At 36.6% G+C, this 27,660-nt stretch overlaps 1 pseudogene; it reads left to right on the top strand.

Moving 5' to 3' along the window:
* Positions 1-12,267: 12,267 nt before the first annotated feature.
* LOC132236473 (large ribosomal subunit protein eL6-like) lies at positions 12,268-12,911 on the top strand (annotated as a pseudogene).
* Positions 12,912-27,660: the final 14,749 nt, after the last annotated feature.

The raw sequence follows: 27,660 nt of genomic DNA, 5'->3' as shown, positions 1-27,660 counted from the left end.
ATATATCTTGGGATTTCTCATACAAAAAATGCTAACAATAAAAGATTACCATTTATCCCACTTTCCGTTACTTTTTGTCTGTCTCCATCCTGGATATACTGGGACAGGGTGATGATTCTGTCAAGATAAGATTAATAGTAAATAAGATGTCCCTATGCCCCTGCATAATCCCAGCAAAATGCCAAGCAGTGGCACTCCAATTTTTGTGCTAATTTCTAACCTCTAAGAAATATAACCAACTGAACTTAGTGAACAACAGAATCGCAAGAGAGGGTTAGAGAGTATCTAAAATAACCTCCACATGGCAGGTGTGAAAGGGAGAGTTGATGGCAGTGCCACCATAGATATTATTGCAGAAGAACATATAACCTTGGGGGACATAGAAGAAAATTATTTTTTGTGGTATAGGGTCTGCTCCTTTATACAAAACTGTAAATGTACATTTACCATTATTGACAATGTATGATCACTACCAGTTTTGGTGATAGTATATATTATTCCATCTGTGCTCTCAGGGACAGAAACAAAATTTTCTTTATTTCACAATTCCATGTGTAGGATATTTTGAAGTACAATATATATGATTTCTGTCACAGCTGAGTATCAATTTACTTCATCATCACACTCAGAGTATTAGAGTTTATATACAGGAGACAAGTAGTAGATGAAACTGACTGATCTGAGAATGATAACAGGCAGACTGATAGTAATTGGATATACTGAAAGGTGAAGGTTGGAAGAAATTTTATTGTGTTTTAAAAACATTACAAGTTAAAATAACTTGTATTCCAGCTTATTGGATGCTTTTTTCCCACAAGTAAGTATTAATAATAATTATTTAATTCTCTCAACGTTGAATGGATCACCATGTTTCCAATATTTATCTTGATCATGCATATATTCTAAATTTAATGTAACTTTAAACAAGATTCATTTTTTCTCAAGATCCAAATTTTAAATAAAACTGGCCATATGTGTAGATTCTAATATAAACTAAAGGAAAAGCTCATTTTAATTGTGTACTTTTTGCATTTGAATTGTCTCATGTACTTTAAGGATTGCAAGTGCTAAGCTATTAGGGTATTATTAGCATTTCTATTAGTGCTTTCAGTCAAGAGAAAGCAGATAGCCTCATTTTCCTGCTATTTATAAAGCAAACACTAAAAATAAAATATATCCAATCCAAATATTTTTTTATCTAAATTTAAGTACATATCAATGAAACATTGGCAAAAGTTTGTTCCAAATTTCTGGCACAAAACTGTACCCACATTGTTGTCTGGAAACCACAGCTTGAGAGCATTTAATAAGCCACAGGCTGCCTAATCCGCTGAAACATTTCTTCTAGTTATGTGCCGTGTCTTTCTGTGCACTAGAGGCAGTTACTCCCTCTACACTCTAATCTTTTCACCTTCCCTGTATCATAATGATTTCTTTTTTACAGTTTAAAAGAAAAATGGCAATTTTAGAATGATTTGGAACTTACAGAAAAATTGCAAAAGCAGTTCATAGAATTATCATATACCCTCATCCACATTCTCCTTTTATGAGCTTCTAACACTAGTGAGGGAAGCCTGTCACAATGAACCATAATGATACATTCTTATTAGCTAAATCTGCACTTTATCCAGGTTTTCTTAGTTTATATTCTCTCCCAGGATATCATCCAGGCTTTCACATTGCATAGTCATAATATGCTCCTCTTAGATGTGACAGTTTCTCACTTTTTGGGATTGGTGACCTTGACAATTTTGAGGAAGACTGGTTATATATTTTGTACAATGACTTTTAATTGGGAATTATCTGTTGCATTCCCCAGGATAAGACTGGGAGTCCCACTATGTGCTTTTTGGTAAGAAGACCACAGTTGTAAAGTGTCATTTTCATTACATCATACTTTACCAGAAAATTAAATCCCCCTGTCACTCGTGGGAGTGAGGTAGAGGTTCTTGGGGCTCCTGCTGAAATAAGCATTTTCAGAACTCCCCATGGAAGGATGGCCTTGGAAGAGGCTTTATTGGCATGGAGTTACATTTTCTGGGTCCCAAGTCCCTGCCCCTTAGGCCAGTCCCGGACAAGGTACAGCTGGGGTTCCAGCAGAGCCAGAAGCAAAGCCAGTGTCCAGAGCTTCTGTTCCATGTTGCAACCAGGTCCAGTTCAGCATTCAGGCTAATTAAAGTCCATCAGTCCATTGTGTGGGTCCCCCATGGCCATGCACAAGGTGGGCACAGAGAGCCCATCTCCCTTCCCCAGGAGAGTCAGGAACCCAGCAAGCCAGAGAGAAGAGAGAGAGAAAGAAGGAAGGACTGTCCTTTGTTTGGAAGTTTTTACATTTAGGTCTCCCATGCTTGCAGTGGCCATGCCCATTCTGGCCACTCATTTGTCCCCAGGTATGACTGGCGACAGGTAGGCACTGTCTTATGTCAATCAGACCTTTACTGATCATGTATCTCATTTGCCTTTGTCTAGTACTTTCACCATCAATCAGTGTGGGACAGACTCGGATGATGTTAAATGCAGCTTTTTGGCAAAGCTGTATAAATGGCATGCCTATATCTAGTCTTCCCTTTCCTCCTGTTAAATAATAACCAGGTTATTACAATGTCATCAATACCAAGAGAAGAAATTATCTACATAACTTATCATTGTTGATGTTGACTTTGCTCAGCTGGCTTAAGTAATGTTTGTCAGGTTCTCCACTATAAAGTTACTTTTTTTATTTTTTTACGTTTCCATACAAGAATCTTTGGAAGTAAGTCACCCCACTGAAGGAGTCAAGGGTTATGCCCTTCCACCTTGATTGTGGAGTATTTGGAATTCTTCTGCATGGGACATTGACCTAATTCACTCCATTTATTTATTCAATACTTAATTTATTTATATCAGTATGAAAATGGATTTTTCTTTTATGCTTTCTGCATAATCCAATGCAACTTGTTTTCCCCTTACAATGCTTCAGTTTAGTACATTGGGGTTCATTTACCAAGCTCTAATGTCCATTTGAGTTAACTCATCTTTGTTTCTTTTGTTTTCTCTTGTTTTTCATTTGTTTGTTTTAGTGCCTTAATATTGGCAATGTAAGACACTTTAAGATCCTCTTGCATATTTCCTGTCCCAGTTCTAGAATTAGCCATTTCTCCTAGGGACTATAATTTCTTTTATTGGAGAATGATCTTAGAAACCAAGATATGTGTGTCAGTATCATTGCTATCAGTAGCAATTTTTTTCTAAAAAAAAAAGCCATAAAATAATTTATTTTGTATATATATATATATAATCATCTGCAATACTTTGTTTCTTCATTGATTTTTCAGTTCAAGTTAATTAAAAATGTTTTATGTCTCATTCAAAGACTCTTTGAGGTATAGTTCATATCTTTTCATTAATATGATAATGAAAATATAATTGGAAGAAAGGAAAGGACAGGCATTATACCCAGTATAGTGAGAAGGTCTCTTGAGAAAATATATTGATTTTTTTTTAAATTGTATACTGCTGTGTGTAAATTATCATATAATTTATGGCTTTAAAAAACCATTCATTTATCATCTCACAGTATTGTCAGATCAAAAATCAAGTCACAACTAAACTGGTCCCATGCTCAGAGTCTCCCATTGCTAACATAAAGTTATTGGACAGGCTGTGTTCTTATATGGAGTTTGAGATTCTTAGGCTTATGTTGTTTGCTGAAGCTCAGTTCCTTGAAGTTGTAGGACTGAGGTCCTATTCCAGCTGTCATTCAGGTGCCACTCTTACCTTTAGAGGTCATTCATATTCCTTTCCATATTGTCTCTCCAATTTCAAAGCCAGCAAAGGAAAACCTCTCATGTTGAATTCCTCTCTTGCTTTGAGTCCCTCCCGCGTGTTTTTCCCCAAGAAAAGTCTAGTCTCTTTTAAGGCTTCAACTAATTAGATCCTGCCTACTAAAAGATCAGTTCCCTTTCTTAATGTCAACTGTGCCATATCAAAAAACTAATAATGGGAATGACATCCATCATATTCACAATCCCATGGATTATACAAAATGTGTAGACTGGGACAGAAATCTTGGAGACCATCTTAGAATTCTGTCTACTACAGGTTTGTATTTTGAAAAGTTAATGAAACCAGTTACAGGATGGAGACAGCATCCACTGGGAAGAAAGAGATAAGCAAAGCAATAGCAAGATATGTAAAGAAAAATTATACATAATTCTGGATTAATACAGTAGATTTCTAGTCACGCATTATGGAATATGAGACTATATATACATGTTGGCTAGGATTATGAATGACTTCATTTCATGATAAGCAGGCTGTAATTTTTCTGTAGTTGGCAGAGCATTTTAATCAAGACAGTAACAGTAAAATTTGTTATACTGCTAAAACACCTAGGCAATAGTGAAAGTGGTAATTCTGCATAATACCTAGATTCAGAATCAGTAAATAGGTTCAAGCAAGGGTTGATGAAAGCCTAATATAGGAAAATGATAATAGGAAAAAGAAGCTTGAACAGCTAGCCTTGGAAATTGGGTGCCTATAAGGCTTCAGTTGGGTAGGCCATGGAAGGATTGCCCAGGGAAAGGCATGACCAAAGACACAGGAAAGGGAAACTTTGGGATCTGTTAGGAGAATTTTAGAGTTATTAATTATGAATCACAGGATATATGTGAAGGTTTGTGGGAAGTGAGACTAGAAAGCTAGAACCAATCATTCTGTAAAGTATCTTGAATGAAAACATGCTGGAAAAAGTAATCATCCGTGTGCATTTGATATTATTGAAGTATTCTAGTGTATTTTTTTTTAAGGAGAAACCCTGAAAACACCAGGATACCAAAAACTAGAAAGTAGAAAGAAGTACATCAACAATTACAGAACTGAAACATTAATTCTACTTAGCCTTCTGATGACCGGAATTGAAATGTTTAATCTTCCACTTAGTTACTAAGTAATCTTGTTCAAATTGTTTAAGAAAATAGTCAGGTAACAGTTTGTATCATGAAGTTTTGCATACATTATCTTTAATTCTGGCAAGAATAATATTAAATAGGTACTACTTTGTCTTTGAAACCTGCTAGAGAACCTCCCCAATAGCCTCCGCACTCTCTTCCTCCGCCTAATCTGGGGGAAATGACTGGGGACAGACAAAGGAAACTTAGAGGTAAACAGTGACAGTGGGGGAGAAGACATTGCCCTCCTCCACATCTTTTTTTTTCTTTCTTTGACTCTAGAGCCAGCCAGAAATTATGCACAGATTTGCAAGAAACACTTCTCAGTTTTATAAATGACAGGTTTCTATCTGACAACCATCATGTCAAAACTGAAATAAACTTTGTCACGTATTAGAATGTTATATACATCCACATAGAAAATACATTTCTATTTTTATTTTTGGAAAGAAAGTTTTGGGGAGTGTACAAGCAACATTAAGTTCAGGAAGGCTGAAGAGACTATTACACATTGCAATGAAATTGCGAATAAATAAGCCTGATGTACACAGAGTGGAAAGAGAAGTGGGCATATGGCAACTATCCATTTCATTTTATCAGTGTAGATAACTTGATTTTCTTTGTTTTGACATTGTCTGGCTATCTAGATGGCTCCACTTAACTGATAATAGTCAATTTCTGTGTTGCTTTATTTTTATATTTAGCTTGAGCCCAGGAAGTGTTTTTGTCTTCTTTTGGGATATCTACTTAGGAATCTGAATGAAGAGAGAATTTTCATGAAAAGACACAGCAGGGTCCTAGCTGGTTTTGCTCAGTGGATAGAGCATCAGCCTGTTGACTAAAGGGTCTTGGGTTCATTTCCGGTCAAGGACACATGCCCAGGTTGCGGACTCGATCCCCAGTGGGGGGTCTGCAGGAGGCAGCCGATCAGTGGCTCTCTCTCATCATTGATGTTTCTATCTCTCTTTCCTTCTCCCTTCCTCTCTGAAATCATTAATATATATATCTTAATATATATATTAAAAAAAGAGAAGGAATGACACAGCAAGGTAGATAGTGGAAAAGGAATATGCATGGATATCTCTAAGTTGACTTTAGAATGTACGCGGTAAAAAAAAAAAAGGAATAAAAAACTATCAAAGATATAGATTATAGGCCTATTAGTAAGTACCTATCATCAGCAAAAGCATTATATAGAGGGAACTCTTTTATCAGAGCACAATTTCTTTATGAGTACATTTCCTAATCCACCTTCCGAAGCATTAGAGATAATACAAGTGTGAAATTTCTATTGTTTTCCAGAATGCCTTATGTTTACTTTACCTTTGATCTTGCTTTATAAAGTACTGTATGTAAATAAGTATTTTATTTAAATTTTAATAAATTGAGGAAATGGGGTCTAGGTGAAAAATGAGATGGAATCTTCAAGATTTAAAGATCATGTTAAAATTTTACTTGTATTTCACAGTTCATATTACCTGGCTAATCTGATATGGTCATGATTATCATGGAAATTGAGAAAATGCCCACTATTATTATTTTTATTATTTATTGGGTAAGAATTTTAAAATACTTTGAAGGAAAATTTTGAAAATATTGCCTCTATTCAGAATAAATAGATATGTAATTGAGAATGTGTCCCATAATTTCTGATCGTCACATTTCCAGAACCTTTTATTTCCTTCCCAATGTTATTTGTACTTAGGTAGCAACAATAGGTGGCAGCCCCTTTCAGAACTCTATGCACCTGTACCTGCTTCACTTTCTCTTCTCTCTAGTAGTCCTTACCTAGTCTCCTAACATAGATATAGAAAATTGTGAGGGGCTTGTAATTCTAAATTTTGAGCCTGAATTTTTCTTGAGTTTGCTTTAAGTCTGTAAACATGTTCTCTATTTCAAAAATCACACTCTTACAGAGTAAATGACTTTCATGTTAACATTCTTGTCTATGCTTTCAAAATTCTCTCAGATGTATATGAGGTAGAATTAAAGTCAACCTAACCAATTTTCCTCTTGCCTGACTAAATGGGTTTCTTTGACTGAACGGGGGAGGGTCACATACTAGAGAGGGAAGGAAAACAATACAGAGATAAATATTTCAAGACACTATTCCAGTACATAAGTTTACAGATGAGAAAAGTAAGGTTCACAGTAATTGTCCTCCTTATGATTATAGAGATAGTTTAGCTTCCCTTGGTTAAATCTCATGGAACGATATTTTGATACAATGATCTGATTTATCTCGTGCAGGAATATACTTAATTGGAGAAATGTGAAATGTGTGCTCTTCTTTGGAAAACTAAATTTTGATTAGGTAGAGACTGATAGATATATTAGAGCAGTGATTGATGCACAATAGGTATGGGGACATTGAGAAGGTTATAACTCACAGCTTGCAGGTTGGAAATTTATGAAGGGCAAGTGGCATTTTCAGAGAAGGGCAAACTCGGAAACCAGATAAATGGAGTTTCGTATACAATGGTATTCATATGCCAGGAGTCATAAGTAATTTGATTATGGGTTACATTTGGGCTGGGAAAGGGAAAAGGTAAGGAAGGACTGGTAAAAGTTGTGGGAAATGAGGCTTGTGTGTAGGTCAGGAATAATCTTATACATTATTCATTTCAAAGGCAAAAAATTATAATTTCAAGAGACAAAAATAATAACATGATTAAAGCTGTGATTTGGAAAGAGAATCAGTGATGGCAGAATGTTGAAATAAAACTTCTTGGCAGGAAGAACAGTTAGGAAATAACCCGAGTATCCCAAGAAGAAGTGAATGGTTCATACTTTAAATAAGGGCAAGCAACGTTATGAAGAAAGAAGGGCAGATCAAGATATATTTAGTAGGAAAAACCACCAGGGCGTAATGGCTGATGGTATGACAGATTGTGTGTGAAACATCTGATATCTGGCATATACAGCTATTCAATTAATATCCAATGGCCTCTTTCTTGGAATTTATGTTGAATTTCCTCTAACATGATTATTACTCAGACAAGTCTATCATGGATGTTAAGTCAATATAGCACCTAATGCAACTGATGTATGATTTGCAGAGGTCTTATATAAAAGACGAGGAAAAAGGAAATAGTGTCCATTTACAAGTTTGACTACATGGGCACTGGTTTATATACCAATGTTGAATTTCATGTACTTATACAAATATATGTATTATACTAGATTACCTGAAATGTGGATATTATTTCTATAAATTTAGAAAACCATGATGGTATCAAACTAGTGTGAAATTAGTATTTGAAAAAACAAAGATTGGTAAATCTTGCTACTCTCTGTAGTTCTACATTTTACAAGTTAAAAGCAGAATAGGATTTATAATAATAAACACTAATAGTATCCAACAGACAAAATTGTACAAGTGTCTTTGTTATTTCTCACTGCCACTCTGCAGTTCATGCCTCTGTTTTTGTGTGTTTCTTTTTAATCTGAATTCATAAGTTATTAAAATATTTTTATTGATTTCAGATAGGAAGGGAGAGGGAAAGAGAGATAGAAACATCAATAATGAGAGGGAATCATTGATCTGCTACCTCCTGCATGCCCCCTACTTTGGACTGAGCCTACAACTGGGCATGTGCCCTTGACCAGAATTGAACCCGGGACCTTTCAGTCCACAGGCCGATGCTCTATCTACTCAGCCAAACCTGCTAGGGCTCATAACAGTTTTAATGGATTAAATTGATAAGTGCTATCAAGAATCTGAAAGCAATTTAAATAAGAAAGGAAATAGGAATGAAAGAAAAGGACAGGAATATTATTCTGAGAATTAAATATGAACCATAAATTTCCCTCAGCCCCATTGTATACTGTTTATTCTTAATAGCTTTTCAAATGTTCTCTGCTTCTTTGTAAATACTGTTGGTAGTTTCACTTCACTTGGGTTCTTACTCTATACTCATAACTAGAGGCCCAGTGCACAAAAATTTGTGCACTGGGGGGGTGTCCCTCAGCCTGGCCTGTGCCCTCTTAAAGTCTGGGACCCCTCAGGGAATGACCACCTGCTGGCTTAGGCCTGCTCCCCAAGGGATTGGGCCTAAGCTGGCAGTCAGACATCCCTCTGGCAGCCCAGGAGCCGTCGGGGGATGTCCACTTGCCAGCAGGGAGCAGGCCTCAGCTGCAGTCGAATATCTTTAGTGCTGCTGAGGAGGCAGGAGAGGCTCCCACCACCACCGCTGTACTGGCAGCGGTCAGCCTGGCTTGTGGCTGAGCAGAGCTCCCCCTGTGGGAGCACACTGACCACCAGGGGGCAGCTCCTGGATTGAGCATCTGCCCCCTGGTGGTCAGTGTGTGTCATAGTGACCAGTCATTCCAAGTTGTTGTGCTGTTAGGGTCAATTTGCATATTACCCTTTTATTATATAGGATAGAGGTCTAGTGCATGGGTGGGGGTTGGCTGGTTTGCCCTGAAGGGTGTCCCGGATCAGGGTGGGGGTCCTGCTGGGGGCCTGGCCAGCCTGGGTGAGGGGCTGATGGCTGTTTGCAGGCTGTCTGCAACCCCTTCAGCCTGGGGGTCCCTGCTGGGGTGCCTGGCCAGCCTGAGTGAGGGGCTGATGGCTGTTTGCAGGCTGGCCATGGCCCCCAGCCACCCAAGCTCCCAGTGGAGGCTGGCTGGAAGCAGGCACCTGGGATTTATTTATCTTCTATAATTGAAACTTTGTTGCCTTGTGTGGAGGCCACAGCCGGCCAGGGCAGACGGGAAGCTTGGCTTCCTCCTTTGCCGGGGTAACCAAGCCTCCTCCTTGCTCCAGCTCTGTGGCTGCCGGTTGCCATTTTGGTTGGGTTAATTTGCATATAGTTGTTCTGATTGGCTGGTCGGCGTGGCTTGGGGTGTAGCGTAGGTGCAGTCAATTTGCATGTTTCTCTTTTATTAGATTAGATATTAATACACTAGAGGCCCAGTGCACCAAAATTTGTGCACGAGGGGAGTGTCCCTCAGCCCAGCCTATACTCTCTCACAGTCTGGGTGTCCTCAGGGGATGTCCTACTGATGTCTCCCTGCGGGGAGCAAGCTTAAGCCACAGTCTGGCCTCCCTCTGGAGGAGGTGTCCAGAGGGGTGATCAGGGGACATCGCTGCCCTCATCACACCACCACTGCTGCCACCCGGCCTCCCTCTGCGGGAAGCAACTGGATGGGCTGATTAGGTGACAGTGCCAGCGCCCCTATCGCCCCTCTGCCTCCCCTGGTCGCCGCCCCCCTATCTCTATTCCCTTCCTTTGCCCACTGGCATGCACCTTGGCTGGCCTGGCGCCACCTGCTCCCTGGCCCCGACGCCACCCCCCTCCCCCAAACACACACACACTGGTCGCTCTGCCGTTTGGTTGATTTGCATATTACACTTTTAATATATAAGATTGGGGAAATCCTGTTTATTTCACCTTTAAATATATCTTCAAATGGCATGGAAACACCTCTGAGAATGATGTATTCTGCTTTATATTGGTGAGACTGTAAATAAATTATATTAGGACATTTGATTGCATTACTATTAAAATGATTTGCATACTACCATATCATTTGTTGTTTGTTGTTGTGTGTTTTGCTTTAAAAGAATGCTTTAATCTTTATTTGAAATCTGCTCTCCTCCAGTTCACAGATGTGTCATACACTGAATGGAGGAATCAGAGGACTATACTTAGGCCATTTCACTATCTTGTTCAATTAATGTCTACAAACTACGGAGTCTATCAGCAGGGAGCAGTTGATCTGTGGTTTCTAATCTGCCTTTTCATTTGCATGCTAAGTATAGGAAGACCAACAACTATGTGGGTACAATTACTCCCACTTTCAGCATACACTATGTTCACTGATAAATTAGTTTGGAAAAAATTATGTAGAGAACTTCAGGGTGAGAATTGGAGTCCCAAGAAAATTAAACAAAAATATAAGAAGAATTAGAGAGTTATAAAACTCATACCAGATAATATAAAGTAATAAATATCCACGATTATGTTAATAAAATAATAAACAAATAATGTATTAGGATTAGATAAAAGTTTATATTTTAAAACAATGGTTCTCATTAATAACTGCATCAAAATCATCTGTGAAATATTTAAAAATATAGGTTGGTGGAATTCTCACCCCAAACATTCCCAGAGATTGCATATAAGTCAACTCTGAGTATTATTGTTTTTAAGGAGGAGTTGGTTCTACTGTTTAGATCAGAGATCATTTAACTTGGTTTCCCATTTTAATGACTGAGGAAGTCTACACATACCAATATACAGTGGCATTCTAAATCAATTAGAATTGACACCAGTATATGGGGCTCTTACAATTCCAACTAGAATCTCTGTGAGTGGAATCCAGCATTGGTATTTGTAAGCTATAAAAACTATAGGACACACTTTTATTAACTTAAACTACAGTGGAAAGAAATCCAGTGAAGTATAGTTATTTGAATTTTTTTAACAATAATCTTTGAATTAATGTTACAGATTACTGATATAATATGTTATTTGACTATTTATATAATATTTGAAGGATAGATATGATTTGTTTAGTATTTGTTGTTCTGTACAGCTTATTTGATCTCTACCCTTTTATTCATGATGGTCATTGTTTTAAAAATTGAATTTGTCATCTACTTTAGTTTCCTGTCACCAATAATAGTCTTTGAATTTAAGAGATAGAGTTTCAAATTAGCTTTGAATAGAATTTTATATTTATTATGCTCTAGGAAAACTTGACTTTGAGTGACAATTTGATTTTAAAGTAGTCCCTATAATATTGTGTTCATTTTTTTTTATTTTTAGAGATAGATGATGAAAATCTTAACTTTTTCAGTAGTGGAACGGTATATCTTTCAGATGAACTGACACAACTGTGTGCTAATCTTTATCAAAATGGATGTCCCATATACTCTTAAAGTCTCATTAAGAATTTGTGCTACAGCTTCCATAAACAGTGAAGTGCATCCATGGTAATATTCACCAAAAGCAGAAGCAGAATAATTAAAGCTACCACATGGTGTTCTACATATTTCTTCTAAATGGTGGAAAGATAGATATAAGTGGAAGAATCTGTATCTAGGTTAGAACAGAAACTGTAAGGGAATCTGGGAGGTAGGGATTTTAGGTATATATTTTAAATCTGAGATAACGGGGACAGGGACACATTACTAGGAGGTTGTATATAATTCAAGACAATAAAAAAAACATCCTTCATAAGGCCCATGGAGATATTAGCAGAACAAGACTTTTTGTTTGTTTGTTTTTAAGCTTCAATCAGTAACACCCAAGGAAAAGCAAGTCACAAATCTGAGGATAGCTAGATAATACTATTCTGATTTCCCTGATGAAAATCAGTGTTCAAAACCAGTTGGTGGCGACAAGAATGGTGGTACCCGAGTGGTTAAACTCCGAAAAATGCCTAGATATCATGCTACTGAAGATGTGCCACGAAAGCTGCTGAGCCAGGCAAGAAACCCTTCAGTCAGCATGTGCGGAGATTGCGGGCCAGCATCACTCCTGGGACCATTCTGATCATCCTCACTGGGCGCCACAGAGGCAAGAGTGTGGTTTTCCTGAAGCAGCTGGACAGTGGCTTGCTACTTGTGACCGGACCTCTGTCCCTCAATCGAGTTCCTCTTCATAGAACACACCAGAAATTTGTCATCGCCACCTCCTCCAAAATTGATATCAGTGGGTGAAAATCCCCAAACATCTCAATGATGCTTACTTTAAGAAGAAGAAGCTGCGCAAGCCCAGACACCAGGAGGGTGAGATCTTCGACAGAGAGAAAGAGAAATACGAGATTACAGAACAGTGCAAGGTTGACCAGAAAGCTGTGGGTGGGCTCACAAATTCTGCCAAAAATCAAAGCTGTTCCTCAGCTCCAGGGCTGCCTCCGCTCTCTGTTCGCTCTCACCAATGGGGTTTATCTTCACAAACTGGTGTTCTGAATTTCTTGTAAGAACCCGATTAAATAACTGATATGTTTAAAAAAAAAAAAGAAAGAAAATCAGTGTCATGTATGGATGAATTACATAATGGGTAAAAGTTCAGAATTTTATGTAATCATGTCAAAAGAATTCATTAAATAATAAGGAATGTATATAAAAAATACCATATAATTCTGGAAAAGTATTCTAAAAAAAATAATTCATTTCATTTTCCACATTTAAGTTTCATTCAGTTACTATTTTTTTAAATCAATTTTAAAGAGATTTGAGGAAATGTGTAAATGAGAGAAGAAAATCAGTTCATGTTTATTTTTATGCCTGACCCCCTTTGCCATATGTTTGGTAAACATATATCCATGTTATATTATGGCATTTACTGCTTTTTATTATATAGGCACATTTGTTCTTCTTTCTGTCCGAAATATTTTTTTTTTTTTGGAATCCTCACCCAAGTATATCTTTATCAATTTGGAGAGAGAAAGAATAAAGGAAGAGAGAGGGGCAGAGGAGAAACATCGATCTGCTGCCTTCCAAACACGGTCCAACTGGCGATCAAACTCACAACTTAGGCATGGCCCCCCCACTGGGAATCAAACTTGCCACCTTTTTTCCCCTGGTATATAAGATGATGCTCAACCAACTGAGCCATTCAGCTCAGCTGTCCAAAATAATGTATGTATTCCTTACAAATCACATTGCACTTCTTCTAAATACTAAGAAACAGAGGTTGAACAGTGAAAGCAACTTGAATTTTATTATTTATCAACTATTGAGGTAAATGTGTTTATAAAACATGTTCAAAAAAGTATATCACTTAAATTCAATATATTTTGGTTTTTTTAAAGATGTCAATATTTAGGCCAAAAAATTTCAATTGCTTTATTTAGCTTATAAAAATACTTTTAAATATGAATCATTAGGCATGTTTTGCTTACTGTTCTCTTCTATGTGATTTCATTAGTTAGATTAGTATCAACTTGAAAAATATTCAATATTGTATAGAGATTGAGTCAGCATAATAATAATCAACCTTTTGCTTTTAGACTGGATTTTTCAAGACTATTAATGCTTAATATTAAAATGTAGCTTTTTACTAGAGGTAATTGAATGCAGGAAGTATGTGAACAAAGAATATTTGTTTTTTCAATTAGCATTTATAATTTCCCAGACATTTCTAAAATTAAAACACTGCAAATATACATGACATTCAAGTTTAAGGGCATCTATTGTGAGAATGACATTTACTAGATAAATTTTTAAATGAACTGCTGTAGCAGCCAAGATGAATCAAAGAATAATCATTTTGATGTTCCACGTGAAAGATAGATTTTTAAAAATTGACTGAATTGAATTATTTCAGATTGCCCACCACCTGTCACTGCTTTTTTTCTAAACTAGAAGCATCCATTAATTTATATGTGAAATATCTGCTATTGCAAATCAAACTTCTTTTCCAAGTGGTTACAAGGCCCATGTGCTGAGGACCCATGAAGTCTATAAAGTGAATGGTGATTTTGTGTTCAAGTTTGATTAAACTAGGGGAAATATATGGATTGAAGATGGATGGTTTGTTATCGGCCACTACAGCATTCTCATTGCTCTGTTTATCTTTGTTCTAGCTAGCGCTAAATCAAGATAACTAGCAGACAAGTATAACGGAAAATATAAAGAAAGAACATTGAATCACAGTATTAGCTTCAGATGAGTATCGATCCCCAGCCTGCATTCTAAGATAAATGGAGATCAAAAAAGTAAACTTTTTGTGAATCATCTTAGATCAACACTTTGTGTGCTTTGGTGTCAGCCAGCATTACTTTGAATGGAAGGCCCAGAAGGAAATTTATATCTAATTCCTGGCTTTCCTTGACTAGCCTTTTGTTTTCATATATTTATTCCACTAAGTGATTCCGCTATGTTCAAGTTAGATGTTTTCCCAGATTTAGTTTTATGTTTTTGTCTTCAATTTCATCTTCTGCTTCTTAATGATGGAAAAATTTATTGTAGATTTTTAAAACTTTATGGTTTCAGTGTTAATTATAAAATGCATGCTGAACCTAAATTTTTTAAACAACATAAAATCCATATGTGAGTCTATTCTTCTTTGATCATTTCTCTTTACTAAGGTAATGAATATTAAGAGTTTAGTATGCATCCTTCCACATTAATTTTTTTTCCTGATGATATGCAAACCTAGCTTATGGGATAGTACATAAATAAGCTTTGATTTTAGCTGGGAAAAGAAAATTTAAATGCTTTTATTTAAATCATTTTCTGGCTAAATGAATTCTGCAAAAAAATTGTTATTTTCTTAGGAATTCTAGAAGGACTTGTAGAAATGTCTTTGGTACCATAAATGGGGATATAATTCCTAAGGTGTTAGCAATTAGAAAGTGTTTTTCAGTAGAGAATGAAATGAGCCAGGAGGGATTACTTACCTCTCAGTATGAGGTAAAAAATAAGGCAATACTGACTTGTTTAAATTTAAAAATGCCATTTATCACTTGCATCAAACTCCTAAATAAGCTGGGTTTTGTTTTATCCATCCCCCCCACCCCCGATAAAGGACATCCTTTCCAGGGAAAATTCTAATTGTATACACACATCTTGTACACACACCCATGTATACACACACTAATAAAGACGGAAGCTTCTGTTTTCATTTATGCATTACTCATGCCACTGAAAATACTAACATTTAATAAGATCGCCACCTGACCACAAATTTTTTCAACAGGTTATAGTAAGCTCCCCTAGTCTCCTGGGATATTCTGTCACATTTATGATCATAGTTTTCTTTCTGCCTCATCAAACAAAACAACAGAAACAAATTTTTTTCAATGAACAGTATGGTGGTCTCCAGAGGGAAGTGGGACAGGTTGGGGAGTAAAGGGTAAAGGGAGGGTCAAATATATGGTGAGGAAACATAGTTTACTTTGGTAATAAACACACAATGAAATGTACAGTTGGTGTATCATAGAATTGTACACTTGAAAACTACATAATTTTATTACCCAATAACTTCCAATAAATGTAACTTAGAGAAAGAAAGACAAACAACACAACCAAAAGATACTATTGTTAGTGTACACTTTCAATACACTGGTAACTGAATACACCTGACTGCTATAGAGTAGGTAAGTGAGCAAACTCCATCAGAAACACTCCAGTATTGCTTAGGCATCAACTTAGTACACAGATGGTGGTCAGGTCCAGGAAAAATCAGGTACAGCAAATAACATAATGTGTAGAAAAGAACAAAGCATCCAAAATTATTACTGAAATGAATATCTCATTAGGATTCTTGACCTGAGATAAATTAGATGTTCTAAGAAACTCTCCCAACAAAGAATGTCTAAAATTCTGGATAAAAACTTTCAAAATGGCACATTTGTTATTTTAGGCTGATCGGGAAGAGAAGCAGCAATAGTTCTGGAATATAGATTTTTTTAAAGTATATGTCTAAGTTTTAAGACAACTAAAATCAACTTAATTATGCCCTTTACTCATTTTTGTAAAATATATTTGCTTTGATTTCAGAGAGGAATGGAGAGGGAGAGATAGAAACATCAATGATGAGAGAGGCTCATTGATCAGCTGCCTCCTGCACTCACCACACTGGGGATCGAGCTGCAACCTGGGCATGTGCCCTGACCTGGAATTGAACCATGACCTCCTAGTTCATAGGTCCACACTCAACCATGGAGGCATGCCACCCTGGCTCTTTATTCATTTTTAAATCCAACACTCCTAGGTACCCAGGACTCTCAGCTCATACCACCTCCTGAAATCTCATCTCTAGAGTTTTAAATCCTTGGTTCTGTTTCAATTTTCCAATTCCTGAAATACTTCTGTACTTTTAGAAACACATACTAGGTCTAAATTCTCCAAATGTTCAAGCTTTGCTCTGATTATTATTTTAGCTTCACTCTCAGCTGAGGACACCGCCTGCCTACAGTTCTCTTCGGTCGAGGATATTTTTATTTCTCACCCCCATTCCGCTCTCCTGGAGGTTGGGTATTGCCCTGCTCCTCATGGCCAAACTTCCAGATCAGCGATGCTCTTTTCTCCCCAAAACCCATGTCACCGCACCGTCTCTAATGAATCTTAGCTTTCACCTTCCAACCATATTCTATATTTCCTGTCAAGGCCCATCATTGTTTAGCTGCCAAGTATATCCAGTGCTTCTTTCCCCCTTCCATACAGCCTTGGCAATATCCTATCCTGGCTAAACCAACTCTCTGACTACTTTCTCTTTATGTAATACTTACATGAGAACTCCACCCTCATGACCTTATTTAAATCAGATTACCTCTTCAGTTCCCCATGTCCAAATCTCATAACATTTGGGATTAGACTTTAACATTGGATTGGGGGAGAAGGGAATGAGGCATAAATTAGTCCCTATGACATATTTTCACTTTTAATGTATCCTTTTCAAATCAAATGTCTCAGTCTGTTAGAGCTGCTGTAACAAGAATACCAGAGGCTGGGTGGCTTATAAACAATAGATGCTTATTTCTCATGGTTATGGAGGCTGGAAGTCCAAAATCAAGGTGTCTGCATGGTTGAGTTCTGGTGAGGGCCCTCTACTGAGTAGCAGGCTGATGACTGATAGTTGTATCCTCACATGACAGAGAGCAGGGAGAGGAAGCAACTCTCTGGACCGTTATGAGAGCACTGATCCCATTCATGAGCTCCATCTAATCTTTATTACTTCCCGAAGACCTCCACCTCCTAATACCATCAGGCATGCAGGTGGGGTTTCAACATATGGATTCTGGGTGGATGTGAACATTCAGTTCCTAACAGAAAATATTTTCTAGAAAGTCCTTTGTAATACGAAATGAAGTGAAACTCGTTATTCCTAGAGGACACAGTCAAAATCCCTATATTTTGTAGCCAGTGGTTATTAATTATTACAAAATAAAATATCGAACAAATTTTGTTTGCCATTTGTGTTTTGTTTGTCCTGGCAGTATGGTACATATTAAAGAAATGAGCCTATTTATAGTATAGACAGATGTACAATGATTTTTTTTTCAGCTAATGTAAGTTTGTTTGGAGGAAGGTGAAGGAAGAAAGCAGAGCAATCCAGGAGGGATAACATCTTATGGTGAAGAACAATTGAGAACATATAACCTGTAACATTTCAATCAATATTAATCAATAAAATTATCTTAGAAAATTATTTTCTTCCTAAACTAACAAATCTCTTATGTGAATTTTAAGATGTATTTTCCCAATTTAAATCTCATATCAATCTGGTGTTTTAAGAAATATGCATAAATTTACATCAAGCTATAAATATTTCAAATTTTAATTATTGAAATTAATAAAGAAAAAAATGTCTGAATGTGAACGATCCTGCTGCAGCACTAAATTATTTAACAAGAAATAGGAAAATCAAATTATAGTTTGACCCACATAGACAGAGACAAATCTAGATTTACTCATAGTGGATCGGTTTAACAACCTCATTCAATGACCCATACCATACTATTTTTTTAAATCCTCACCTGAGAATATGTTTCCATTATTTTTAGAATGAGTGGAAGGGAAGGGGAGAGATGTAGAGAGAGAAACATCAATGTGAGAGAGACACATCAATTGGTTGCCTTCCACATGTCCCAGACCAGGGCCTGGGATCAAGCCTGCAATCGAATCAAATCCTGGATCCTTCAGTCCACAGGCTGACACTCTATCCACTGAGCCAAACCTTCTGGGGCCCCACACCCTACTTTTATGCAACCTGTACCCAGACAGACTCATCACACTAGCCTCAAAATGTGATGTTTTAATTATGTCAGAAAGAAAAGAGATTAAAAGCCTTTAATTAAATAGGTAAGTATTTTCATTTAAAATAACAGTGACTAGCAATTCTCCCTCCAACAATAAATTCAAGTAACTATCGGTGTCTGCTTTAACAGCTTCTGTGTGCCATTTATTATTAAGCTCTCAAATCCTTTCAGCTTATAATAGTGAAACAATCCACTCTGAAAAAAAAATGTATAAAAAGGCTGATCACCATGAAAACAGAAATCCTAGAAAACTGTGCATATATGTCAAATTATTATAATTTTGAGGCACACTGATCAAATGCAAAAAGAATTCCACTAAGTGTTAAAACAGTTGGAAAAGTTCTCCCCACCCCCAAGTCCTACTTTTAAGTTCCTTTGATACAAGGTGGCACAAAGTCAAGAGAGAACTTAAAACAAGCTTCACATTAATATTTGAAAAAGGGCACCCACTGTGTTTGATGTGGCGCCCTTCATGCAAATCATGTAGTCCAAGAGAAATCCCAGTAGGAAAGATACTGCTTTCTTCTTAGCATGCTCCCTTTTTTTCTGCTGGGTAATAACGAACTTCTCATACTCCCTTTGCAACCCCCCTGAGCTATAAAGAAATTAAATTATTACTTGCTAACTGAAGACTCTTTTAGAAAATTATGGGGACATATTGTTGTTATTATTATTGATTTTTGGTTAAGAGAATAAGACTCACATTCTACACTTTATTAGGAAGAAAAATTAACTTAATTTGCTCAATATAAGGTCTGAGCAAATTTTGCCAAAGCAGGATATATTCGCTTAAATTAGTTCAATGTATGATTGGTATTTATAAATAGCATTCCTGTGTGTACCAGCAGCATACAGGGACATTGATTTAGCTGGTGCAGGGGAATTAGTAATGGGAGAGCAGAGGCAGAGGAAACATGCCACTTAGGTGACTATGGATGCCTCATAAAGCAATCCTGCCTGGGAGCCAGGGGACTGTAGGCACCAAATACCAACGTTAAAATTGCTACTCTACTGATAGTACTCATTTTGTGTATGGGAAGCGCTGCATTTTTAGGGGCTAGATACATATATTCAGTAATACTTAGAGGACTCGATGAAAGATAACCCTAACCTTTTCCTTCTTTAATAACAATAGGGAAATAGTTAATGCTCTTCTCCTACCACCACACCCACACCAGATTCATCGAGGGAAACCCTGAGTAATTTCTCTTTGGCCTCTTTAAAATATCAGTCATTTTTTGTTGTATCTTGAAATTTCAAGTTCATGTTATGAATATAACAAAGAAATATCACTTTATTTAATAGTTTATGAAACACTTTCACGTACTGATTTTTCATTTGAGCCTAACCACAACTTGATGAGAAAATTACTCTTACTTCTTACTGTTCATTTCTACAAATAAACAGATTCTTAGAGAGATTATGTAAATTACCTCAATGATTATTAAAGTATGATCTAGTACCTTCATCCTCAGACTCCAGATCATTTGAATTTCTTAGAGCAACCTAATTTCTTTGGAGTTAAATAGATATCAAGGATTAAGATCAATTCCTTGGCCTGAAAGGAATCTTGCTTGAAATCTCCATAGGACATTGCGTGAATGAGTTTTGTATATACTATTCTCATCAGCTCTATCATGTGAATCTGAGCACTTATGAAACAAAGCACATGCTAACATCCAGGCTAAAATTATACTAGCATCCACACAATTTCCTGTGAGTTCGCTTTGGACTATGCTACTTTCCTCATATGTTTTATTGTTATTGTTTCTAGTATGATATGTTAGAAATTATTTTGGCTCTTAACTATTTCCTGTGTAGAATACCTTTTTAAAAAGAGAGGACAATGATTTCACTTTAAAATTAAGAGCCAGAGACATTAAAAGGTCTACTACTATAACATTTTACTCAACATTCTGCAAAAAAAATATCACAGTAAAGCTACAAAGACACATCGATAGTACTGAATTTGAATTTGGGAAATCTTGAACAAAGGATTTAGTTTCCTCCCTGAATAAAATTAACATATCTACTGACAAAGAAAAATAAACCCAAGGAAGTAAATAGATGTTAATAATGATGAAAAGGATATGCTTGTCAAAACACGGTCTCTAATGATTATTTTACACAATTACCATCACTTTGATACCCTTTAACTAATGATTTCTCATCATCTCTTCAAATAAGACCATGAAGTTCAATATAATAGATCAGACAATTAGTGCATCTAAACTAAAACCTGCATGTGGTAGGTGCCAGTGGGCTGTTTGAGGGAAAGGCTAAACAAATTATTCCTATGTATGGCTCTACACAGCATGTGATACTTTTCCTGACTTAAAAAGATGATAGGCGAATGCCTAGCAGTTCTAATTACTGTTTTAATTATCTTATCTTTGATACTAAGACACAGTAGCCGCAGTAGCCATTCAAAGACAGAGCAAATAGATATGCTTCATAATCACAAGCCTGCATACTTTGCTACCAATATTTAAGATTTCTCTCTTATACATGTATATGTTTTAAAAATTTTGCTTGGAACACAAAGGAAAAAGAAAAACTACAGTCACCATAAACTAATGAAGATGTTGGTGAACTACCAAGTCAAAAGTATTGTTTTTGTTTTTGTTTTACTTAACCTCCTGAATAACAGTCCACACATTTTTATGGAATAAATAATGTGCTCTATAGTTCTACTTTTGAACAATTTAATGTGAAGTGTGATGCTTGTTATTTCTCTTTCTATAAAAATGTGTGTATTATGTTAGGTAGATGTGAAAGTTGATAATCAAGCCCAGAGGTGGATAAATGATATGGGAATCCAGCTAGTGAGCTACACAATGCATGTGGAGAGGTAACAATGCATGAGTGAGAGGCAGAAAGATGCAGGGATATTCACAGGCTTGGGACCCAGAAAAAAACCTGGATTTAAATCCATATTTTGTTTCATATTAAGTGAGTAGCCTTGTGACAGTTGCGTTCTCTCTCCAAATCTCAGTTTCTCTCTTTGTAATCTGTTAAACACAGCACTTCCCTCAAAAACTGTGAGGATTAGAGCCAATGTATCGAGTGTCTGGAACACAGTGACAATAAATAATGAAGAGATCTGAGTACCTAAAACGAAAGAGATAAAGTTATATGTTAGTCCATCTTTCTTTATTCAATGTAAACCTCTGAGACATTTTATACTAATAAAATAAAAAGAACAAAAAGGTAATACTAAACATTTGTGTACATGCTGTTTATGTTATAAACAAAACCTTTTTTTTTATCAGACAGGGAATGTATGTCTTTTTTTCCTTACAAATTGTTTGCTGTTTATCTATGAGTAAGGAAATGCAAGGTGTTCCCATTTTTATAATTATATTGGTTGGAGAAGGATTATTGTTTCATTCACTGTATGTTTTCAGGTGGTTTCAATGAAAAAAGTCAATATCATTTGATTTTTTACATAAATTGTTTAGAAAGTGCCTGCTGTTTTCAAATATATTGGGTAAAAATATTTTTTATTTTAATAAGTTTAAGGATTCTGATGTGATCTCTGAATACTTGTCTTTGAATTTAAAAAGGCCTTATAACTATACCCAATCATGATTTTAGAAGGTCAGTCTGTTTAGCTTCATGGTATCTAGTCAAAAGTAACACTTGTGTGAAAATAAAATACTATTCATGTGTTGAATATATTCTTTTTTGTGTTAGAACTCTTCATTGAGGTTTGGATAAAGATTATTGAGAATATGTTTGAAGCCTTGTTCTTTGTTAGCTCACCCAAATTACTCCCATTTTAAAACATTCTGAGAGTGAGTGGGGTGTAATGTGATGAGATAAGGAACTGGAAATAAGTGCAGTCTTTAATACTAAAGGTAAAAGAAATTATACATAAGCACTGTACTACAAGTTGTAAAGTTGATTCCCATATGGAAAACGGTTAACATTTCTGAAACTACTATACATGTTACAACATTTGAACAATTAAGTAAATGGAGAATGGATGGTTGGAGCCTGGTTTTCCACTGTTGGAATAGGAAGTTACACATAATCAAGGGGAGGATGCTAGAATGATCTGTGTGGTAATGGATTAATTGGAAACATTAGTATGAATTCATGTTTACTTTAAAACAAATTTCAATGATTAAATACAGAAATATTTATTATACACAGGATGGTATGCACACATATATTTCCTTGCTGAGAGGGGCAAGAAGCAATGACATCCCAGTAGCAACGAGCATACTTAGCACCAGATCCTGGTTTCTAATACTGTTTTCAGGGAACAAGTTACCCTTAGGTAAACGGTTGATTCTAAGACTGCAGTGAGGAGCATATACAAGATGATTCCAGTGAAAGAGTTAGCTGGCTAGCTTAATTAGGAAGGTTTAGTTTAGGGAATGAGGAGGGTCTATGGGAGAGGAATGCATAGATGGAGACTTGAAGATGCCAGGGTGTTTATCTTACTTATACAGAGGATAGAGAAATGCTACAGGAGGAGGGAGTCCTGGCAGATGGAAACATCTCTGGCCTAAGCAATTAAAACAGCCATAAACCAAGGATAGAGATATCTCTGGCTTGAGCAGCTGGGAGATCAAAGGCAACTCTAACCATCAAGATAAGGGGGGAGTAAGTGGGGGGCACCACGTGGGCTTTGAGCTTTGAAACTAATCCATGTTGCAGAATGACCAATGAGGAAAACTTGGGGGTCCCAAACTAAGGAAAGGGACCAATAAGAAAGGGTCAGGCTCAGACAAAGAACTGCAGCATATATAAACCGGAGACAAAGGGACAGGAAGCAGGATTTTTTTATTTTTTACATTAGGGAGAGAGAGCGCAGGCTTTTCCCGTTGGGGAGCCGCCCCCATGGGGTCCCCTTTGGGGACACCCTTGCCCAGATGGAGTTTGTATCTGCTTCCAGTAAACTTCTACATTTTTTATTAAAGAAGCCTTTTTGGCCTGGAGTTTATTCTTCAAACTTTGTGAGGACAAGAACCCATGGGGAAAAAAAGTCTGCACCACGAATCCTATGTTTCACCAGAGTATCTTGTAGTAGCAACAATTAAAGATCTCCCCCCTTTCTTCTCCTCCTCCTCCTCCTCTTCCTCCTCCTCTTCCTCCTCCTCTTCCTCCTCCTCCTCCTCCTCCTCCTCCTCCTCCTCCTCCTCCTCCTCCTCCTCCTCCTCCTCCTCCTCCTCCTCCTTATTTACTCTCGCTCTCTCACACACCTATATGCCAAAGGAGCTCAGGAGCCAAGTGAAAGAGCTCCTAATGGCCAAAGCTGGAAAAATTTGAGCAACAAAATTGGATTATAAACCAAAATATAAAATTTATATCCTTGAAGCCATACTGATATTAGTAAAATGATTCAGTCATTCACTCATTTATTCATTCATTCATTTATAGTTTTATTTACATGTAGACTAGAGCTATCTCTGACTTAGAATTCCAAATGTTGTATGCACTCTCCCCTCAAGGAGGTGGGCACTCAAGCATGGACTGTACATAGTGACTACCTTTTACAGAGTACAATTACAGAGTTTTAGGGGCCTGGGGGGTCTCTCTAAGGTAATTAATTTTAAGCTGTAATTAAATTATAAAGTGGAGTTATCAAGGCAAAACAGGAATGAAGTGGGAGAGAAACTGTTCCAGATGGAGCACACTATTTCTTTGTATTGGCTGATGAAGGCATTGGAATTCAAGAGCTCAGTACTGGAAGGAATCAAACAAACCAGAATGTCAGAGCCAAAAAAAAAAAAAAATCAAGATGAGGCAGGCAGCAAGACTGAAAAAGTTCTGCAAGTGTAATGCACATTTAATTGCTATTATAGTGGTAATATGAAGCCATAAAGGGTTTTGGGCCTGTGAGTAACCATCTGATAGAATTTTTAAAGTTATGTTCTTTCTAGCTGCTCTGTATCGTGTGGATTGGAACAGAGCAAGGGTGGATGTAATGTACTACTATGACAGTAATCCAGGTAAGAGATAATGATGTCTCCAACATCTTCTCTGTTTGCATAGAGCAGTGTTTCTGAAACTTTAGTGAGCATCAAAGGGCTAGTAAAAACACAAATTGCTCGGCACAAGGCCCAGAGTTTCTGACTCAGTAGAAGTGGAATGAAGCCTGAGAATTTGCATTTCTTATGGGTTCTTAGGGTATGCTGCTGCTGTTGCTGCTTCAATACCAGAAGTTGAGAACTAGTGGTGGAGATAATAAACATTACATTGTCTTCAGCTCACTGCTAAGTAATGTATATGGACCCTTATTAGGGTTGCCAGATTTAGCAAATAAAAATATATAACACTCCAGGCTAAAATTTAATTTCAGATAAACCACAAATAAATTCTTAGTGTATATATATTCCATGAAAAACTTTAGGTACTTATGCTAGAAATCTTTCCTGTAACTTATCCAAAATTAAAAATTTACTGTGAGACTTGTATTTTTACTCGCACAACTGCAGTTCAGACAAAGGCAGAATGGAATCTTCTGGAACATATAGTCAGAAATGCATTGCTACGTTAGATGGCACTGCACACTGATTTACTAAGAATCATATTTTCCACCAACAAAATGATTGAGTATATGCAACATCAAGATATATATGCAACATTCTCCTCTCTATATAACCTCACAGTTTTTGGTATTATAAAGCTGGTATTCCAAATCTTCTTAATCTTTGCCAGTTTTCTGCATGTTCTATCCAAAACATTTAAATCTAAGATTTACAAGTTGGGATCAATTCACCATTTTTAAATAAAAGAAGGCCCTTTAATTATTAATCTATTGATTATATTTTAACAAGTGAATATAAAATATTTCAATCCCATCACTACATGTTATCATTGCATGTAAAAATTGCATTAAGCGCTCATCTATTCATGCTTGAAATTAGGAATGAAAACTTTAAAATCTACTTGAAGTGCAAAGTGTATCTTCTCCCCCCAAAATCATTGGCTCTTAGCCTCTACACCAAGAGATAATTTCTGTCTTTAGAGTTGATTTTTAAAATTAACTATAATATATATTTAACAGATCAATGTGTATTTTTCATATATAACTAAGCCTTAAATGTAGAGTTGTGTTTATCTATTCCTCCATGTGTCTTATTAGCTCAGCATTTTTTGAGAGATGTATTTATATTAATAAATGTGGCTCTCTATCATTTACTTTCAATGCTATATTACTTTCTTTATATAGCCACTAAATTGATGGATTGTTTAATTAATTGAAAGACCTTTAAGTTGTTTCATAGTATTTGCTGTGACCAACACCATTAAAATAATTTTTGTAGATGTCCCTTTGTAAGAATGTAAAAAAAGTTTATTTAGGTGCTAAGGCATGTTTCTTTGCTTAACTATTTACAAACTATTCTCCAATGAGAAGTAAAAACATTCCTTCTATTTTTGATTCCTAATTAGACTCACTGTAGTTACGTAACATATTTTATATAATTTCAAGTATTTTAAATTTAACTTTGCTTTATTACTATGTTTTCTGTTGGTGAAAGTTCCACTTGCACTTGAAAAGAATGTATTCTGTTCTTTCCCTGTTGTGTTCTAATATGAATTACATGCAGTTGATAAAAGAGATTCTATAAAAAACTTACTGTTTTTGTATACTTGTGTTGAATTATCAATTACCTAACCATAATTGTAGATGTATCTATTTCCTTTTTGCTCCTAGCCATTTTTTCTTTGTGTATTTTGAAGCTATGTTTTAAATGCATGCATTTTACTCAATAGATCTTTTGATTGGTGTTTGTTGCTATATATTTTATATTCTTTCCTTCTACGCTGTGGACATCATATATTCCAGATTTTATACATGTGCAGGTGTTTATGTGTTTACTCTAGTGATTACAATGCAAATTATTAATTTCAAAATGTATATATTTATTTTTTATTAATTAGATTGTGAGGTTAATTAGAATTAATAGTTCATCTCCTCAAGGGAATATAGAAGCCTTGCCAATATTTTGTCTGTATGTCTTCCCCTATTTCTGTTGCAGCTGTCATGGGTATAATATATGTTCAAACACTTGAGATAAAATGTAAAAGTTTTGCCCTGGCCTGTACTCCATGGTTAGAGCATTGGCCCTGCGCACCTAAGGGTCATGGGTTTGATTCCTGGTAAAAGACATGTACCTGAGCACCTGAGATGCCTGTCTGTTCCCTTCCCAGATGCATCTGGGTCAGGTCACACACTGGAGGCAACCAGTGGATGTGTCTCTCTCACTTCAATGTTTCTCTCTCTCTCTCTCTCTCTCTCTCTCTCTCTCTCTCTCTCTCTCTCTCTCTCTCCCCTTCTCCCTTTACCTTTACCTTTACCTCTACCTCTTTCTCTTTCCACTCTCTCTGAGAAGCAACAGAAAAAATATCCTCAGGTAGGGATTAACCAAAACAATTTAAATTTTTCTTTTTCTTAAAAAATCACATATATGTTAAAGAACTTAGAAAAGATATCTACCCAGCAGTTTACTATTTTTAAAGTTGTCTTTTTAATATAATTATACTCAGTTACATTAAACATTTTAAAATATTTTCCAGCTTTACTATATATATATACACACACACACACACATACATACACACTAGAGGCCCAGTGCACGAAATTTGTGCAAGGAGAGGGGGGTTTTCTCAACCCAGCCTGCACCCACTCCAATTGGGGACCCCTTGGGGGATGTCCATAAACTGTCAGTCAGACACCCCTCTCACAATCTGGGACCCCTGGCTCCTAACCACTCACCTGCCTGCCTTCCTGATTGCCCCTAACCCTTCTGCCTGCCCCTGATCGCCCCTAACCTCTCTGCCTGTCAGCCTGATCACCCCTAACTGCCTCTGCCTGCCTGATCACCCCTAACTGCCTTCCCCTGCTGGCCTAATCACACTCCCAACTGCCCTCCTCTGCCAGCCAATTTGATTCTGATTGGTGAGTTTCTATGCCAGTCAGTGTCAAAAGCTCCACCTCATAGGCAGCAGCCATTGGCTCCTCACAGTTGATCCAGATTTTGTTCTGATTGGT

This window comes from Myotis daubentonii, chromosome 6, assembly GCF_963259705.1.
Source record: "Myotis daubentonii chromosome 6, mMyoDau2.1, whole genome shotgun sequence".
Lineage (NCBI taxonomy): Eukaryota > Metazoa > Chordata > Mammalia > Chiroptera > Vespertilionidae > Myotis > Myotis daubentonii.
The sequence above is the reverse complement of the archived record's forward strand: the minus strand, read 5'-3'. Positions and strand labels throughout refer to the sequence as shown.